At 43.8% G+C, this 16,334-nt stretch overlaps 1 protein-coding gene across 4 annotated transcripts in view; it reads left to right on the forward strand.

Annotated features, from left to right (window-relative positions):
- pacsin3 (protein kinase C and casein kinase substrate in neurons 3) overlaps window positions 1–16,334 on the forward strand; it is a 96,353-nt gene that overhangs the window by 22,133 nt on the left and 57,886 nt on the right. For 3 of the 4 annotated variants that reach the window (XM_060940927.1, XM_060940924.1, XM_060940925.1), the window contains one exon: window positions 7,036–7,102. The exons of the other annotated variant lie outside the window; for it this stretch is intronic. The gene's annotated coding sequence lies outside the window, so the exon portion shown is untranslated. The remainder of the gene's footprint in view (window positions 1–7,035; window positions 7,103–16,334) is intronic. 4 annotated transcript variants of the gene reach the window in all.

Below are 16,334 nucleotides of genomic sequence, written 5' to 3' on the forward strand. Positions count from 1 at the left end.
TTTGCTGTTCTACCACTGTACGGCTCATGCACGTGAATAATCGTACAAAGTGTACTCTATAAAGTCGAGTATGCTCAGGAGAAACATGCTACTGCTCCGACAAACTGAGAGCCTGTGAATCAGAGAAGCATGTCCGAACCTGAGCAGGAATGTGGGAAATGTCATGAATGATGTCACAAGAACTCTGTTGCATCAGATTGGAAACAAGTGCTTCATGTTACTCTTTTCCTTTTCGTCTGTTTTATATACGTGTGTATGTACAGTTGTGGTCAGAAGTTTATATACAGTGATATGTCATACGGTATGGCAATATTTGGGCTTTCGGTAATTTCTTTGAACGGTTCCTTTTCTGTGGCAGAATGTACAGCATACATCTTTAATTTAAAAAAAAAAACGACTAGCATTTGGTGCACAAGTTTTTAATTTTCTTTGGGTTTTCTGAAATCAACACAGGGTCAAAATTATACATACTGGGTCAAAAATATGCATACAGCACACCTAATATTTGGGTAAAATGTCTCTTGGTATGGACTCGACTTATAAGCACGCCCCATATATTTTCAACAGGGTTGAAGTCAGAACTTGTTTTAAGCTTAATGTTAGCCTGCTTTATCCTCCACAACCAGCTCTGATATGCGTTTTGGTTCGTTTCTGACGGTTTATGCTGAAGAATTCTGAGGTAGTCCTCCTCCTTCATTATTCCATCCACTTTGTGGAATGAACCAGTTCCACTGGTAGCAAAACAGCTCCAGAGCATGATGATCCTACCACCACCACCACCACCTGGTACAGTGTCCCTCTGTACATGGTGGTCATTGTGGCCAAACAACTCAATCTTTGTCTCATCTGACCATACAGCTATCCTCCAGAAGGCTTTTTCTTTGTCTGTGTGGTCAGCTTCAAACTTGTGTTAAGCTTGAAGGTGTCAATTTTGGAGCAGCAGGTTATTTCTTGGATTGCAGCCTCTTGGTCCATGATGATCTGAACTGTAGACAGTGATCCATCAGCTTCCAGTTCATGGCAGGGCTGTGCCATGGTGGTTCCCAGGTTGTTCCAGACCATCCAAACGAATTTCCTTTCAGCTGAGGGTGACTGTTTGGGTTTTCTTGAAGCAAAGTGGCTTGGGAAAGTGACTACACCTCACAATAACTTGGATACAATTGTTTGAACTGATCTTGGAATTTGCAGTTGTTTAGAAATGGCTCCAAGAGACATTCTGGAGTTGTGTATATCTGCGATCCTCTTTCTCAGATCTGTACTGAGCTCCTTGGACTTTCCCATTTTACTGTGTGTTGGACAATCCAATGAGTGCTGTAAACAAACCCTTTTTATGAAGACACAGAGAAGCTACCAGCTATAGTCAATCATGATCACTAACAGGAAGTTAAGAGACCTCGGCCTTGGCAAGATAAGAGACATTTTGGAAGTTTCAGCACCTCTGAATTAATAATCTAAGTGAGCATATGTAAATTTTTGACTCTGTATGTATAATTTTGACCTTTTTTTTAATTAAAGATGTATGCTGTACAATCATTCTGCCACAGAAAAAGAACAGTTCAAAGAAATTACTGCAAGCCCAAATATTGCCACGTGGCTAACGTGTCGCCATGTAATATTCCTGAATCGATTTCATATTTGTCAGAATCTCCGTCTGGCATTATCACCTTGGCACGGGTGTTTACGTACATGGCCTCAATTTCAGAAAGAAAGAAAGCGAGGTGGAATGTCGTAGGCTTTCAAGATTCCAAGCATTTTTGTTGTTAGTGAAATCGAAAGCCTTCTTGAAGTTGATGAAGGTGACCAATGCAGACAGATTGTTCCTGTTCACCTCTTCCAAGATCCTGCACAGAGCAAGGATATGGTCCAGAGTGGATCTGTCTTCGCGAAAGCCATTTTGGTTCTATCTCAATTGTGTGCCAATAGGCTCACGGATGTGGGGGAAAAAAAATCTAATCAACACACAAATCTTGAATGAATGACTGACAGTTCAGTGACATAACTGGTATATATTTTAATGCGACCATAATCTTCAGTCAGTGCATATATATTATAACCATTAAAAATAGTAGCTATAAAGCTGTTGTATTGATGATGGAGTGTTGCCTAATGGTTTTTGTTGTTTCTAATACACTCCCTAGTATAATATTTGCATTCAGCAGTGTTTTAAGTGGGACGCTACTTCTATGACGTCTATGTTTCAACCTGTTAAGTTTCTTCACATAAGCTTCCACTTTTACCATGTGTACCTTCATTATGAACCCTCTGGGGTCTGAGGGTATTTTCTGGCACTCTAATGATTTTGGCATGCTCTGAATTTGTTGTCAATTTCAACATATCTAAGCAGTATTTTCAAAGTCATATGACTTTTATTTTTGTATTCAGCACAAGTTCAGCTACAATAATATCTATGTAGTATGCATATCATAATTGTACTTAAAAAATAACAGATAAATGAAGATGTTGTAAAAAGCAGTTTTAGAACTGTGTTGGAATGTGTGAAAAAACATGACCTTACCCATTGTGACGAACTGTTTTGATCACTTGAGGTGATTCTAGGGGTGTTTGCACGGCACATATTTGCATCGATGCTGCACCGATGTATTTTGTTGCGATATATCCTACACCGGTGTAAATTTTGTGGAGCGTTCACGCGTCACAAACCTGCTGACTAGAGAGAAGCGTGTTAGCACCGGTGCAGCCCCACTTGTGTTCACACGGCAGTTTTTGCGACCGTGCTATACGATAGTAATAATGCGGAAATGAAATATGCGCATGCGTGAAAATGTACTTCCTTTTCCTGGTTGTCATGGCATCACCAAGTGCCAGGAAAACAACGTGGATGAAGACACCAGTGTTGCCAGATACTGCTGACGTTTTCCAGCCCAAAATATGTTCAAATCCGCCAAAATGCACTTAAAACCGCCCAATCTGGCAACACTGGAAGACACGCAGTTCTGTTGTTTGTTGATATTCGCCATTTTGGAAGCGCAAAATACCAGGATGCAAATTATGCAATGCCTGTATGTAATCAACTCTCCTCACGCATAGCGAGTCTACTCCTGTAGCATTTAGACGTCCCATTTTATATCGGTGCTGCCTCGCAAACTAGCATTTACTCTGGAGTAAATTTCTTAAACCACCTCCCGAGCAGGGTTAGATTTGCACCGGTTTAAGCAGCTTTCAGGGGCTACACCAGTATAACTTTGTACCGTGTGAACGCTCTACCGGGGCAGCCCCGGTGCTACACCGGAGTAAAAGTTGCCGTGTGAACACCCCTTCTGTTCAGTCTTAAAGGAACAGTCCACCGTATTTCCATAATGAAATATGCTCTTATCTTAATTGAGACGAGCTGCTCCGTACCTGTCTGAGCTTTGCGCGACCTCCCAGTCAGTCAGACGCAGTCAGACGCGCTGTCGCTCCTGTTAGCAATGTAGCTAGGCTCAGTATGGCCAACGGTATTTTTGGGGGCTGTAGTTAGATGCGACCAAACTCTTCCGCGTTTTTCCTGTTTACATAGGTTTATATGACCAGTGATATGAAACAAGTTCAGTTACACAAATTGAAACGTAGCGATTTTCTATGCTATGGAAAGTCCGCACTATAATGACAGACGTACTAACACCTTCTGCGCGCTTCGGCAGCGCATTGATATGGAGCTCAGATATCAATGCGCTGCCGAAGCGCGCAGAAGGTGTTAGTACGCCTGTCATAGTGCGGACTTTCCATAGCATAGAAAATCGCTACGTTTCAATTTGTGTAACTGAACTTGTTTCATATCACTGGTCATATAAACCTATGTAAACAGGAAAAACGCGGAAGAGTTTGGTCGCATCTAACTACAGCCCCCAAAAATACCGTTGGCCATACTGAGCCTAGCTACATTGCTAACAGGAGTGACAGCACGTCTGACTGACTGGGAGGTTGCGCAAAGCTCAGATAGGTACGGAGCAGCTCGTCTCAATTCAGATAAGAGCATATTTCATTATGGAAATATGGTGGACTGTTCCTTTAAGAACCTATCAAGCACAAAAACTTAAATCTGCTTCATGGATTTGGACAATTAACTGGCCATCAAAAAATGTATGTCCTGTTGTTTTTGGGATAAAGGGTTGGTAGTGGGAGGGGTATTCAATGAGAAGGGTAAAAATTTCCATTCCATTCAATGAGAAGAGTGAAAACCCCTCCCACTGCCAACTCTTAATCCCATCAGGTCAAATAACAATGGGTAAGGTCATGTTTTTTCCACACATTCCAACACCGTTCTAAAACTGCTTTTTACAACAGCTTCATCCCCTCTTTCATCTCATTTATCTCTAGCCGCTTTATCCTGTTCACAACAACTTCATTTATCTGGTATTTGACTTTATTTTGGTATTTGACTCTGTTCAGTGTGTCTTGAAATTAACTCTTGTATTATTTTACTCAGTTCAGAGCCACAACCTACTCTATTATACAGCTACTCTGTAATTTTGCTCCCACTCCAACTCCAAATTTTACTCTTTAAACTCAAAATGGAGCAAAACTAACTATTTTTGAGGAAAATACTTTTAACTCTGGAAAAATTGCTCAGTCATTTTTCCTGTGTATGCACTACAGCACACACATATCAACCGATCTGCTCATAATAAATAGAAGAAATATTTACACTTACTCGAGTTGATCTTTGGCTGGACTGAGTCGAAGTTTAAAAAAAAAATGGCACCACTCATCAGTGTCACAGTTCTCAAGGTTGAATTGAATCGCTGTCCTGAAATTAAATCGCTGTCCTGAATCATGACTTGAATCGCTGTCCTGAATCATCCGACGCGCATAAAATTCACGAGCCATCTTACAATGAGTTTTACCTCCAAATAGCCTAAACTATGTCTGACAGATTTTATCCTGTTTACGGTGTGCAATCCCACTGCGAAAGAGAAATCAATCGAAACCGAAAGAGTGAAAGTGATTATTCACATGGTAACAGCATGATAATCTTTTATGAATGCGTAAGTGGGCACTCGGTGCTCCGAATCCGGTGTGACTGAGGAAGGTGACAAGTTTTATGTTTAGTCTAATTTAGGTATTTTAAAAACTATAATATTATTTGGCAGTGGGCACATAGAAAAGTGTAAAGTATAAAGTTTCTGTCAGTATGTTTATCATGCTTGTATGATTAAAAAAAACTCACGAAGCTATTTATCTAAATACATGACCTACTCATTCTAAACCTGTCGAGCTTCGCTGGTGAAGTTCTCGACCCAAAAGGGTTAAATCAAGTATGTGTTTTTTTTGTTGTTGTTTTTTTTTTTTTTGGTCTTGTGATACACCAAAACTAATTGGAAGTTACATTCAGTGTGTATAAAAACTGTGGTTCCAGTGGATTTCTCTTAAGTCTATGTTTCAACTATGGGCATGTGTTTGGAGGGGGATGAAAACAAATAGTGCAGTGTGATGCAAGACCTTGTGATTATTCATTTACAAAAGGCAGTTCTCAAACCGTGAGTGGAGATACTCAAACAAGGGGGCGGGATTATTCTAATGAGCTCCACTTGTGACCTAGGAACAGGAGCCAAATCTGAATGGCTTTGTGAAAGTCATGTTTCCTGAAATGGTGTCTTATTTCAGAGTTTATGGATTTGTAGCCACTCCAGATATACTTTAAAATGGTTTCAGAAACCAGTCTGGTTATAAGATTATAATATAGATATGATTAAATTATGTCACGGGACACTTTTCGGAGATAGTCCAGGTATTGCGATGTATCTTTTTACAATAGTTTTTTTTTTTTTTTTTTAATTTGCTTTATTTTGAAGAATATTTTTTCTCAAACCATGATCAGCTGAATTAATGTTCATGTTTTGTATTTAATATTTAAATTTTAATAAATATTTTAAAATTTTGTTTTAAATTCAAAACATCACCCCCCCCCCCCCCCCCCCCCCGCAGTTTTTTATGCAAAAAATTGTCAGTGTGTTTCCTGGTAGTGTATTAATGAACCTATATATTATGACGTGCATTGTGTATCCTAGAAATGTCTTCGATTATTGTAATATTTAAGTTACTCTACGAAATCGAGTCGTACATGAGCTGATATTTGATGAGGCTCGTTGCACCAAGTTGTCTATAAGCCATGTACGACAAGATTGAGTGGAATAACTGTTTTATTCTATCCACATTCACTGGATTTTGAAAAATGGTGCATTTTTATTTTTTGCAAATTCGATAAATAAAAGCTTCATACAAAACGTCCGACAAAGTAATTTCCGCTTAGAATGTAAACAAACTGGCAAAATGACAGTAGCGATTTGTGAAAAATGCGATGATGATAATACTAATTATTATTGAAAAAAAAATGCTCTTATGATCAAATACTTTCATTCCATGTTTTGTTGCTTTTTTTCCTGTATTTTTTGGGGTTTTGTTTTCGAGTAGAGTTTTTATTTCGTCCTCGGTTGGTTCAGCAACACGCGCCACCATTTTTTTCCCCCCTCTACTCATGGTATATGAGCTGGTAGTAGAGTAGCGAATGTGGATATAATAATAAAATGTTTGCCTTAGAATATTCAAATATTCAGACACTGATGGTACTTTTAAATCAGAAATGGTGGATATTTTAATATATTTTTATTGTTGTGCCTCTGATTCATTCTGTTTCCTTTATTACATTAATATCCAGAATGTTCTCAATATCAGCAGTTTAGTCATAGTGTAATGATACAAAATTACTTAATGGTTTTCCAGACATGGTAAAGAGGAGTCCCAAGCCCTGTCATATGGTATTAGCCTTTAGCATAAGCTTCAACGGGTTTAAATTAAGGAAATGACCAGCTAATGCTTGGTGGAATAGTAACTGTGTCATGGTGCATAGTTTTCCACTGCGCTATGATGGCTTTTCTAACCTTTCTAAGTGTGGCATTTGACTTTCCGGCTTGGAATGTGCCACCTTTGGGTGTCGGGGCTTATATTAACTTGCTACCTCATTTAACACAGCATGACGAGCTCCTGCCTCTCCTGTTCGGTCTCTCTAACAGCTCTGACGTCTCCCGTCTCTTGCAGGGCCACTGTACAGGCAGCGTACCTGGACAGAGGCATTACTAACCCCTAACATTTCATCACATCTTGGGTAAGTTTCTAATGCTTGCTGGGTGATAACGATGTGCAAATGTGTTTGTTGCGTTGTTTGATTTGAATGTTCTTTGTATAGCTTCACGTCTCTTCATTAGGAGCTGACAAATTTCACAAGCTGGACATTGACCGGTATTGATTTTGTAATCTGCTCCCCCCCCAGTTGACATTTTCTGTATTCGGCTGACATTTTAAATATTCAGTGGCTGTCTGAGATTGTTGGTTATGGTCTTAAATAAGGATGCATCAGTACCGATACTGGTATCAGGAGTCTGTATGATATTGTACTCCTTTTTATAATAAATGGTCCAATGTTAATATCCAACGGCAAGCGAAATAAAGCATTGTGCTCTGAGAAAATACCAAAAGGAGGAACTACAGCAACTCGGTACAAGGAGTTTCTTGCCATCAGCAAACGCTGGCTAGATGAGAACAAATGTCACCAGAATGCTGTAACAATAACGGTACGATGTTCTTGGCAATCAGCTGCTATCTCTGATTCACAACGAGGGTTTCTGAAGTTACAAAAATACTACAAAATTACATTTATGCTTTTCTGAGGTGAAACAAAACCCACAGCTCTACTTGATCCAAAGTAACTAACATAGCTAGCGAACACGCGTCACTTGCATTATTCGCTAACTACGTTACTATTTTAGATCATTGCAAGCTATTTACGACCATGAAAACCCAAGAACCTTTAAGACTATTTGCCTCAAGTGCAATACCTTGCGTAGCCTTTAATCTGCTGCTATTGATTTAAATATTTTTTTTTCTTTGTTATTTTACAGGCCCGCAGTAATTGGCCTACCAAGGCTGTTGTGGTTACCCTGCCTTACATTGTTTCCTAATATTTAAGTTATTCCATGAAATTGAGTCGGACATGAGCTGATAGCTGATGAGGCACGTAGCACCGAGTTGTCTATAATCCATGTACGACAAGATGCAGTGGAATAACTGTTTTATTCTATCCACATTCACTGGGTTTTGAGAAACAGATTTTTTTTTTTTACAAATTTGATAAGTAAAAACTTTTATACAAAACGTCCGACAAAATCATTTCCGCTTAGAATGTAAACAAACTGGCGAAATGACAGGAGCAATTTGTGAAAAAATACGATAATGATAATTCTTGAAAAATAAAGATACGTTCTTACCATGAATTATTTTATTTTTTTCGCGGTCCGGTTTCCATCAAATCCTGTGCTCTGATTGGCTGGCGAGCGGGTCCGTATCCTACGGTATGGACCCCGGTTACGGACCTCTGGCGACTTGCTCATTCACAACACCAACAAATATAGTAGCAATTTTTGTCAACATTTATCTATTTTATAAGATTTATTTATAAGATTTTTATCAAAAATCTTATACATTTTTGCCAGCATTTCTCAGGAGAATAGCATTAATTTTACAGCATGGATAGCGATAACGACAGTCTTCACAGTGAAAGCGAGTTTTACTACCCTGAGGAAGAAGAAATAAAAGAAAACATTTCAGGAGAAAGCTAAAAACCTCTAACTGTTGCTAACGCCGAGCAAAAACATGGCTGAATCCTGAATGACTCCTATTTGTATAAATAGGGGACTACATAGGCGGCAAAATGTAGTTTTTTTTCCTGCCATGGAAGTGCACTTGTATACCGAGGAGGAAGCAATTTGCATTACAGCCGTGAATGAGGATTCAAAATAGCGGCTCGGTTTTCCCTTTCAGGCGCTCTCGTTTTCTGTTAGAATTTGATAAAGAAAAAAATAAATATATTATTTACCAGCTTAAGGTCGGTCCTTATGGTAATATACCGTGACCTCGGCCTTGAATACTGGTACTTTCAAGACCTCAGTCACGGTATTTCACGATACAGACCTCCCAGCTGGTAAGTAACGTGTAATATATAATATACTTTTCATTCCATATTTTGTTGTGCTTTTGTATTTTTGGGGGGTTTGTTTTCAAACAGAGGTTTTATTTCATCCTCGGTTGGTTCAGTAACATTGTTTGCCATTTTCTTCTTCTTGTTTAGGGTTTTTGGTGGTTTGGTGCCACCAACTGGGCTGGAGTGTGGAACAGGAGATAATTGGGGGGAGGGGACTATGTTCTTTTAGCTATTTCTGTTTCTTTTAAATACTTGATGACAAAGTGATCTATATGACTTGATGCGCTCCGCCATTTTGTTTTTGTCTACTCATGGTATATGAGCTGATATATCCTAATAGTAGAGTAGCCAATCAGAGTGCACAATTGCTCATATCCAATGAATGTGGATAGAATAAAAGATGTTATCTGGTGAAGCTAATAAAATAAAATCATTTTACGTTAATGGCTTCATTCTTTATAAGCATGTGGACATCCACAACATCCCTGATTTGATTTGATTTGATTGATTAATACTAAGCAGGTTACACCTTTCAGTATTGGTGAATGATAAAATGGTATCAGTGCATCCCTAGTTCTAAATAAGCTTGTGTACAGATTACTGTCACTGCAGATTTTACAATTGTTGTTCTGGTAGATCTGTACAAAGAAGCATTGCCAGGTATTGAATGGATAATCAATAGGTTCGTAAGTTCTTATTTCCACGAGTGGAAAAACAACAACAACAACAAAAAGCGGAAAGCCGCTCATTGAAATGTTCCCGTGTCCCGTGAATGGAGACAAGTTTTTGAAACAATAACCGCTGCAGCACTCAGTCACCTTGTATACATTAATCAGATTAATGACTCCAAGTTTCCAGCAGGGCTTATGTGAATATTTCACCCCTCCCTCCCTCCGTTTCCGTGGCCTTATGTTGAAATGGAAGCCATTGTTCTCAGTGTTTTGGTAACTGCATGGACATGTCCTAAACAAGAGTACATCATTGTACGAGTGTTACGGATATGCTGAGTTGGTCTACGCACTAGGATAAACGTTTGTTTACTTCAGGTATACTGAAGTTCGTGCAGGAATTAATCGGTGTGTTTTCTCGCTCTGAGGGTGTGAGTGTAGGTATGTGTGTGTGTGTGTGTGTGTGTGTGTGAGAGAGAAAGCGAGGCATGCAAACAAGTACCACATGCCACAAATCATGTTCTCAAAGCCACATCTGACAGGTTGGCTAATGGATTCCGAATGTGCTGCCATTAGCTCTCCAGTTTCACCCCGGCTCCTACTCCACACCTTTCTTGTGCTTTTAAAATGAACACCGTGTGCAAAGTAATGTCATAAAAAGTTTGACAGGATATATAGCTTGTAACGTCCAGTTTCTATACTCACACTCACTACCTCTTCTCTACCCCCACCACCCCTTTTGCCGACATACAACACCAACAAACGTTCCTCTGATTGAACCCGACAGCTTTGAGTACTCATTTGGCATGAAGGCCCAAACAAGAGTCAATGACCGATGCAGTGTAAACATCCTCCAGGAACAGGGATGTGGCCCCCGGTTTGTTCCTAAGAGCCCCTTTTAACAACACGTGTTGCAGATTGTGGATGTTATGGGAGTGTTTGGTATCTCTTAAGGTCAGTGTTGATGCTGTGACTTTAAGTTTAAATGAATTGTGAAATTAATATGGGCCAAAGAAACCGGATGGGCAGGGACGAGGACAGATCTTGGGAAAAATCCACCCTGAATGACTTCCATATTAATTGTTGTTATAATTAACATGTAAGTAGAAGAAGCCTTTATTTGTCACATGTGCACTCAAGCACAGCGAAATTCATCCTCTGCATTTAATCCAGCTGAAGCAGTGAACACACACACGTAGCTGCCCACTGCTCTGGATATGCTACAGTGCCCAGGGAGCAGTTAAGGCCTCTGCATGCTCTTGCGACAAGGCTTTCGCAGATAGCTTTTCGCAGACGGTTGTAATTTATCGTTGAGCGGGGAGTAATAGGCGTGCGCGATGTTATTCACCGCTACGACGCAAGGGGGCGCGAAGTCGCGAAATCGCTAGGAGTAGTTGGTGGGTGTGGTTAGTGGAGTGTTTATCCTCCGGTTACTTATAATGACTAGAACTGGAGTCGTATAGATGTACGTACAGTACTTCCTCGATCAACCGCTCTTCATGCTGCTCCATCTTCGCTCGTGTTTTTAAAAATGGCGGTCGTGAAAACAAACCAAACCGGGAAAGTAGGGAAGCGGAAGTGCGTGTACAGCGGATGTAGAATGGACCAATCGGAGCCCTCTTGTCTGCGACGCTGTCTGCGAGGCTGTCTGCGGTGGTCACAATTTTTGGGAGGTGCGCGCAGAGCGTCTGCGAAGGGGGGGGGCTTCGCAGACGCCATCTGCGAGGACTGGGTTGTCAGCATAAATTGGCCTTTAGGGGTGAGGTGCCCTGCCCAAGGGTACTTTAGGGAGGGGAAAGGTGCTGTTCATTCATCCAGGGAATCGAACCGGCGACCCTCTGAGCCCAAGGCTGCTTCTCTAACCTTCAGGCTATGGCTGCCCCAGTGTGATCTTCAAAGCAAACCCACAAAATTTTGTTTGTTTTCTTTCTTTTGTGCAGGAACTCTGCATTTTAACACTTTTTTTTTTTTTTTTTTTTTTTTAATAAGATCTCATCATCAATGCAGCCTCGGCCAAGCTATACGCCTGGTGGCCCAATCATCACGATTTGTTAATGCATGATGTTCGTTCAGAGAGACTTTGACCCCCAGTGTCCCTCATTAGTGTGTCTAGATAGGTGGCTGGAGGGCGGCCCCTAATCAAATGACCATGGGTTGGGTACCACAGCACCAGCTGACTTTCGGGAATGTCAAGGTGGTGATAGCAATGGCCAACAAGGCCGAGCCTCCTGTAGCCAGTCCTGTCCGAGATACGAGGGATGTCATCATACAGCTCCGAATTGGTGATATGGTCTCTCCAGCTGATGTTAAGTACCCTACGGAGCATGCACATGTACAGTTGTGGTCAGAAGTTTACATACAGTGACATGAATGTCATCTTGGATATGAATGTCATGGCAATATTTGGGCTTTCAGTAATTTCTTTGAACTGTTCTTTTTCTGTGGCAGAATGTACAGCATACATCTTTTTTAAAAAAAACCCACTAGATTATGGTGCACGAGTTTTAATTTTCTTTAGGTTTTCTGAAATCAACCCAGAGTCAAAAATATACATACAGCACACCTAATATTTGGGTAAAATGTCTCTTTGCAAGATTCACCTTGACCAAACATTTTTGTTTACCATGAACAAGCTTCTGGCAGAATTCTGGTTGGATATTTCACGACTCTTCATGGTAGAATTGGTAGAGTTCAATTTTTTTTTTTCTTTGCATGGACTCAATTTATAAGCACAGTCCATATATTTTCAACAAGGTTGGAGTCAGAACTTGTTTTAAGCTTAATGTTAGCCTGCTTTATCCTCCACAACCAGCTCCAATGCGTATTTGGGTTCATTGTCCTGTTGTAAGTCCCAAGTTGTGTTCAAGTTTCTGATGGTTTATGCTGAAGAATTCTGAGATAGTCCTCCTTCATTATTCCATCCACTTTGTGGAATGAACCAGTTCCACTGGCAGCAAAACAGCCCCAGAGCATGATGAGCCTACCACCACCACCAGCTGGTACAGTGTCCCTCTATACATGGTGGTCATTGTGGCCAAACAACTCAATCTTTGTCTCATCTGACCATACAGCTTTCCTCCAGAAGGCTTTTTCTTTGTCTGTGTGGTCAGCTTCAAACTTTAGTTAAGCTTGAAGGCGTCAATTTTGGAGCAGCAGGTTATTTCTTGGATAGCAGCCTCTTGGTCCATGGTAATCTGAACTGTAAATAGTGATCCATCAGCTTCCAGTTCATGGCAGGGCTGTGCCATGGTGGTTCCCAGGTTGTTCCTGACCATCCAAACCAATTTCCTTTCAGCTGAGGGTGACACTTTGGGTTTTCTTGAAGCAAAGTGGCTTGGGAAAGTGACTACACTTCACAATAACTTGGATACAATTGTTTGAACTGATTTTGGAATTTTCAGTTGTTTAGAAATTGCTCCAAGAGACCTTCCAGATTTGTGTACATCTGCGATCCTCTTTCTCAGATCTGCACTGAGCTCCTTGGACTTTCCCATTTTACTGTGTGTTGGTCAATCCAATGAGTGCTGTAAACAAACCCTTTTTATGAAGGCACAGAGAAACTACCAGCTGTTGTCAATCATGATCACTAACAGGAAGTTAAGAGACCTCGGCCTTGGCAAGATAAGAGACATTTTGGAAATTTCAACACTCGTCTCGTCTTCTTCCGCTTTATCCGGGACCGGGTCGCGGAGGCAGCAGTCTAAGCAGGGAAGCCCAAACTTCCCTTTCCCCAGACACCTCGGCCAGCTCCTCGGGAAGAACACCGAGGCGTTCCCAGGCCAGCCGAGAGACATAGTCCCTCCAGCGTGTCCTGGGTCTTCCCCGGGGCCTCCTCCCGGGGGGACATGCCTGGAACACCTCCCCAGGGAGGCGTCCAGGAGGCATCCGAAAAAGATGCCCGAGCCACCTCAGCTGATTCCTCTCGATGTGGAGCAGCAGCGGCTCTACTCCGAGCTCCTCCCGAGTGACTGTGCTTCTCACCCTATCTCTAAGGGAGCGCCCAGCCACCCTGCGAAGGAAACTCATTTCGGCCGCTTGTATCCGCGATCTTGTCCTTTCGGTCATTACCCAAAGCTCATGACCATAGGTGAGAGTCGGAACGTAGATCGACCGGTAAATTGAGAGCTTCGCCTTTTGGCTCAGCTCCTTCTTCACCACAACGGACCGGTAAAGCGACCGCATCACTGCGGAGGCTGCACCGATCCGCCTGTCGATCTCACGCTCCATCCTTCCCTCACTCGTGAACAAGATCCCGAGATACTTAAACTCCTCCACTTGAGGCAGAACTTCTCCACCAACCTGGAGAGGGCAAGCCACCCTTTTCCGGTCGAGAACCATGGCCTCGGACTTGGAGGTGCTGATTCTCATCCCAGCCGCTTCACACTCGACTGCAAACCGCCCCAGTGCATGCTGAAGGTCCTGGTTTGAAGAAGCCAACAGGACAACATCATCCGCAAAAAGCAGAGATGAAATCCTGTGGTTCCCAAACAGGATTCCTTCTGGCCCCTGGCTGCGCCTAGAAATTCTGTCCATAAAAATTATGAACAGAACCGGTGACAAAGGGCAGCCCTGCCGGAGTCCAACATGCACTGGGAACAGGTCTGACTTACTGCCGGCAATGCGAACCAGACTCCTGCTCCGTTCGTACAGGGACCGGACAGCCCTTAGCAAAGAGCCCCGAACCCCATACTCCCGAAGCACCCCCCACAGAATACTACGGGGGACACGGTCGAATGCCTTCTCCAGATCCACAAAGCACATGTGGACTGGTTGGGCAAACTCCCATGAACCCTCGAGCACCCTATGAAGGGTATAGAGCTGGTCCAGTGTTCCGCGACCAGGACGAAAACCGCATTGTTCCTCCTGGATCCGAGGTTCGACTATTGGTCGAATTCTCCTCTCCAGTACCCTGGAGTAAACCTTCCCTGGGAGGCTGAGAAGTGTGATTGGGGCACACTCTCCGGTCCCCTTTCTTAAAAAGAGGGACCACCACCCCAGTCTGCCACTCCAGAGGCACTGTCCCTGACCGCCATGCGATGTTGCAGAGGCGTGTCAACCAAGACAGCCCCACAACATCCAGAGACTTGAGATACTCAGGGCGGATCTCATCCACCCCCGGTGCCTTGCCACCGAGGAGCTTGCAAACCACCTCAGTGACTTCGGCTTGGGTAATGGACGAGTCCACCTCTGAGTCATCAGCCTCAGTCTCCTCAGTGGAAGACATGACGGTGGGATTGAGGAGATCCTCAAAGTATTCCTTCCACCGCCCGACAATGTCCCCAGTCGAGGTCAACAGCTCCCCACCCGCACTGTAAACAGTGTTGGCAGAGTACTGCTTCCCCCTCCTGAGGCGCCGGACGGTTTGCCAGAATTTCTTCGAGGCCGACCGATAGTCCTTCTCCATGGCCTCCCCGAACTCCTCCCAGTTCCGAGTTTTTGCTTCCGCAACTGCCCGAGCTGCAGCACGCCTGGCCTGCCGATACCCGTCAGCTGCCTCGGGAGTCCTGGAGGTTAACATGGCCCGATAGGACTCCTTCTTCAGCTTGATGGCATCCCTTACTTCTGGTGTCCACCACCGGGTTCGGGGATTGCCGCCACGACAGGCACCGGAGACCTTGCGGCCACAGCTCCGAACAGCTGCATCCACAATGGAGGTAGAGAACATGGTCCACTCAGACTCAATGTCCCCCGCCTCCCTCGGAAGCTGGGAAAAGCTCTCCCGGAGGTGGGAGTTAAAGACCTCCCCGACAGAGTGCTCGGCCAGACGTTCCCAGCAGACCCTCACCATACGTTTGGGCCTGCCAGGTCTGTCCAGCTTCCTCCTCCGCCAGCGGATCCAACTCACCACCAGGTGGTGATCAGTTGACAGCTCAGCCCCTCTCTTCACCCGAGTGTCCAAGACATAGGGCCGGAGATCAGATGAAACGACTACAAAGTCTATCATTGACCTCCGACCTAAGGTGTCCTGGTGCCACGTGCACTTATGGACACCCCTATGCTCGAACATGGTGTTCGTTATGGACAAACCGTGACTAGCACAGAAGTCCAATAACAAAACACCACTCGGGTTCAGATCGGGGAGGCCGTTCCTCCCAACCACGCCCCTCCAGGTGTCACTGTCATCTCCCACGTGAGCATTGAAGTCCCCCAGTAACACAATGGAGTCCCCAGTCTGAGCACTCCTCAGTACCTCTCCCAGGGACTCCAAGAAGGCCGGATACTCTATACTGCTATTTGGGCCATAGGCACAAACAACAGCAAGAGCCCTCTCCCCAATCCGAAGGCGCAGCGAGGCGACCCTCTCGTTCACTGGGGTAAACTCCAACACATGGCGGCTGAGCTGGGGAGCTATAAGCAAGCCCACACCAGCCCGCCGCCGCTCACCACCGGCAACTCCAGAGAAGTGGAGAGTCCAGCCCCTCTCGAGGAGCTGGGTTCCAGAGCCCAAGCTGTGCGTGGAGGTGAGCCCGACTATCTCTAGCCGGTACCTCTCAACCTCCCGCACAAGCTCAGGCTCTTTCCCCCCCAGCGAAGTGACATTCCATGTCCCAACAGCCAGCCGCTGTGTCCGGGGATCAGGTCGTCGAGGCCCCTGCCTTCGACTGCCACCCAATCCACATTGCACCAGTCCCCTACTGCTACCTCTGTGGGTGGTGAACCCACAGGAGGTCGGGCCCACGTCACCTCTTCGG

Source organism: Neoarius graeffei, chromosome 15, assembly GCF_027579695.1.
Source record: "Neoarius graeffei isolate fNeoGra1 chromosome 15, fNeoGra1.pri, whole genome shotgun sequence".
NCBI classification, from domain to species: domain Eukaryota; kingdom Metazoa; phylum Chordata; class Actinopteri; order Siluriformes; family Ariidae; genus Neoarius; species Neoarius graeffei.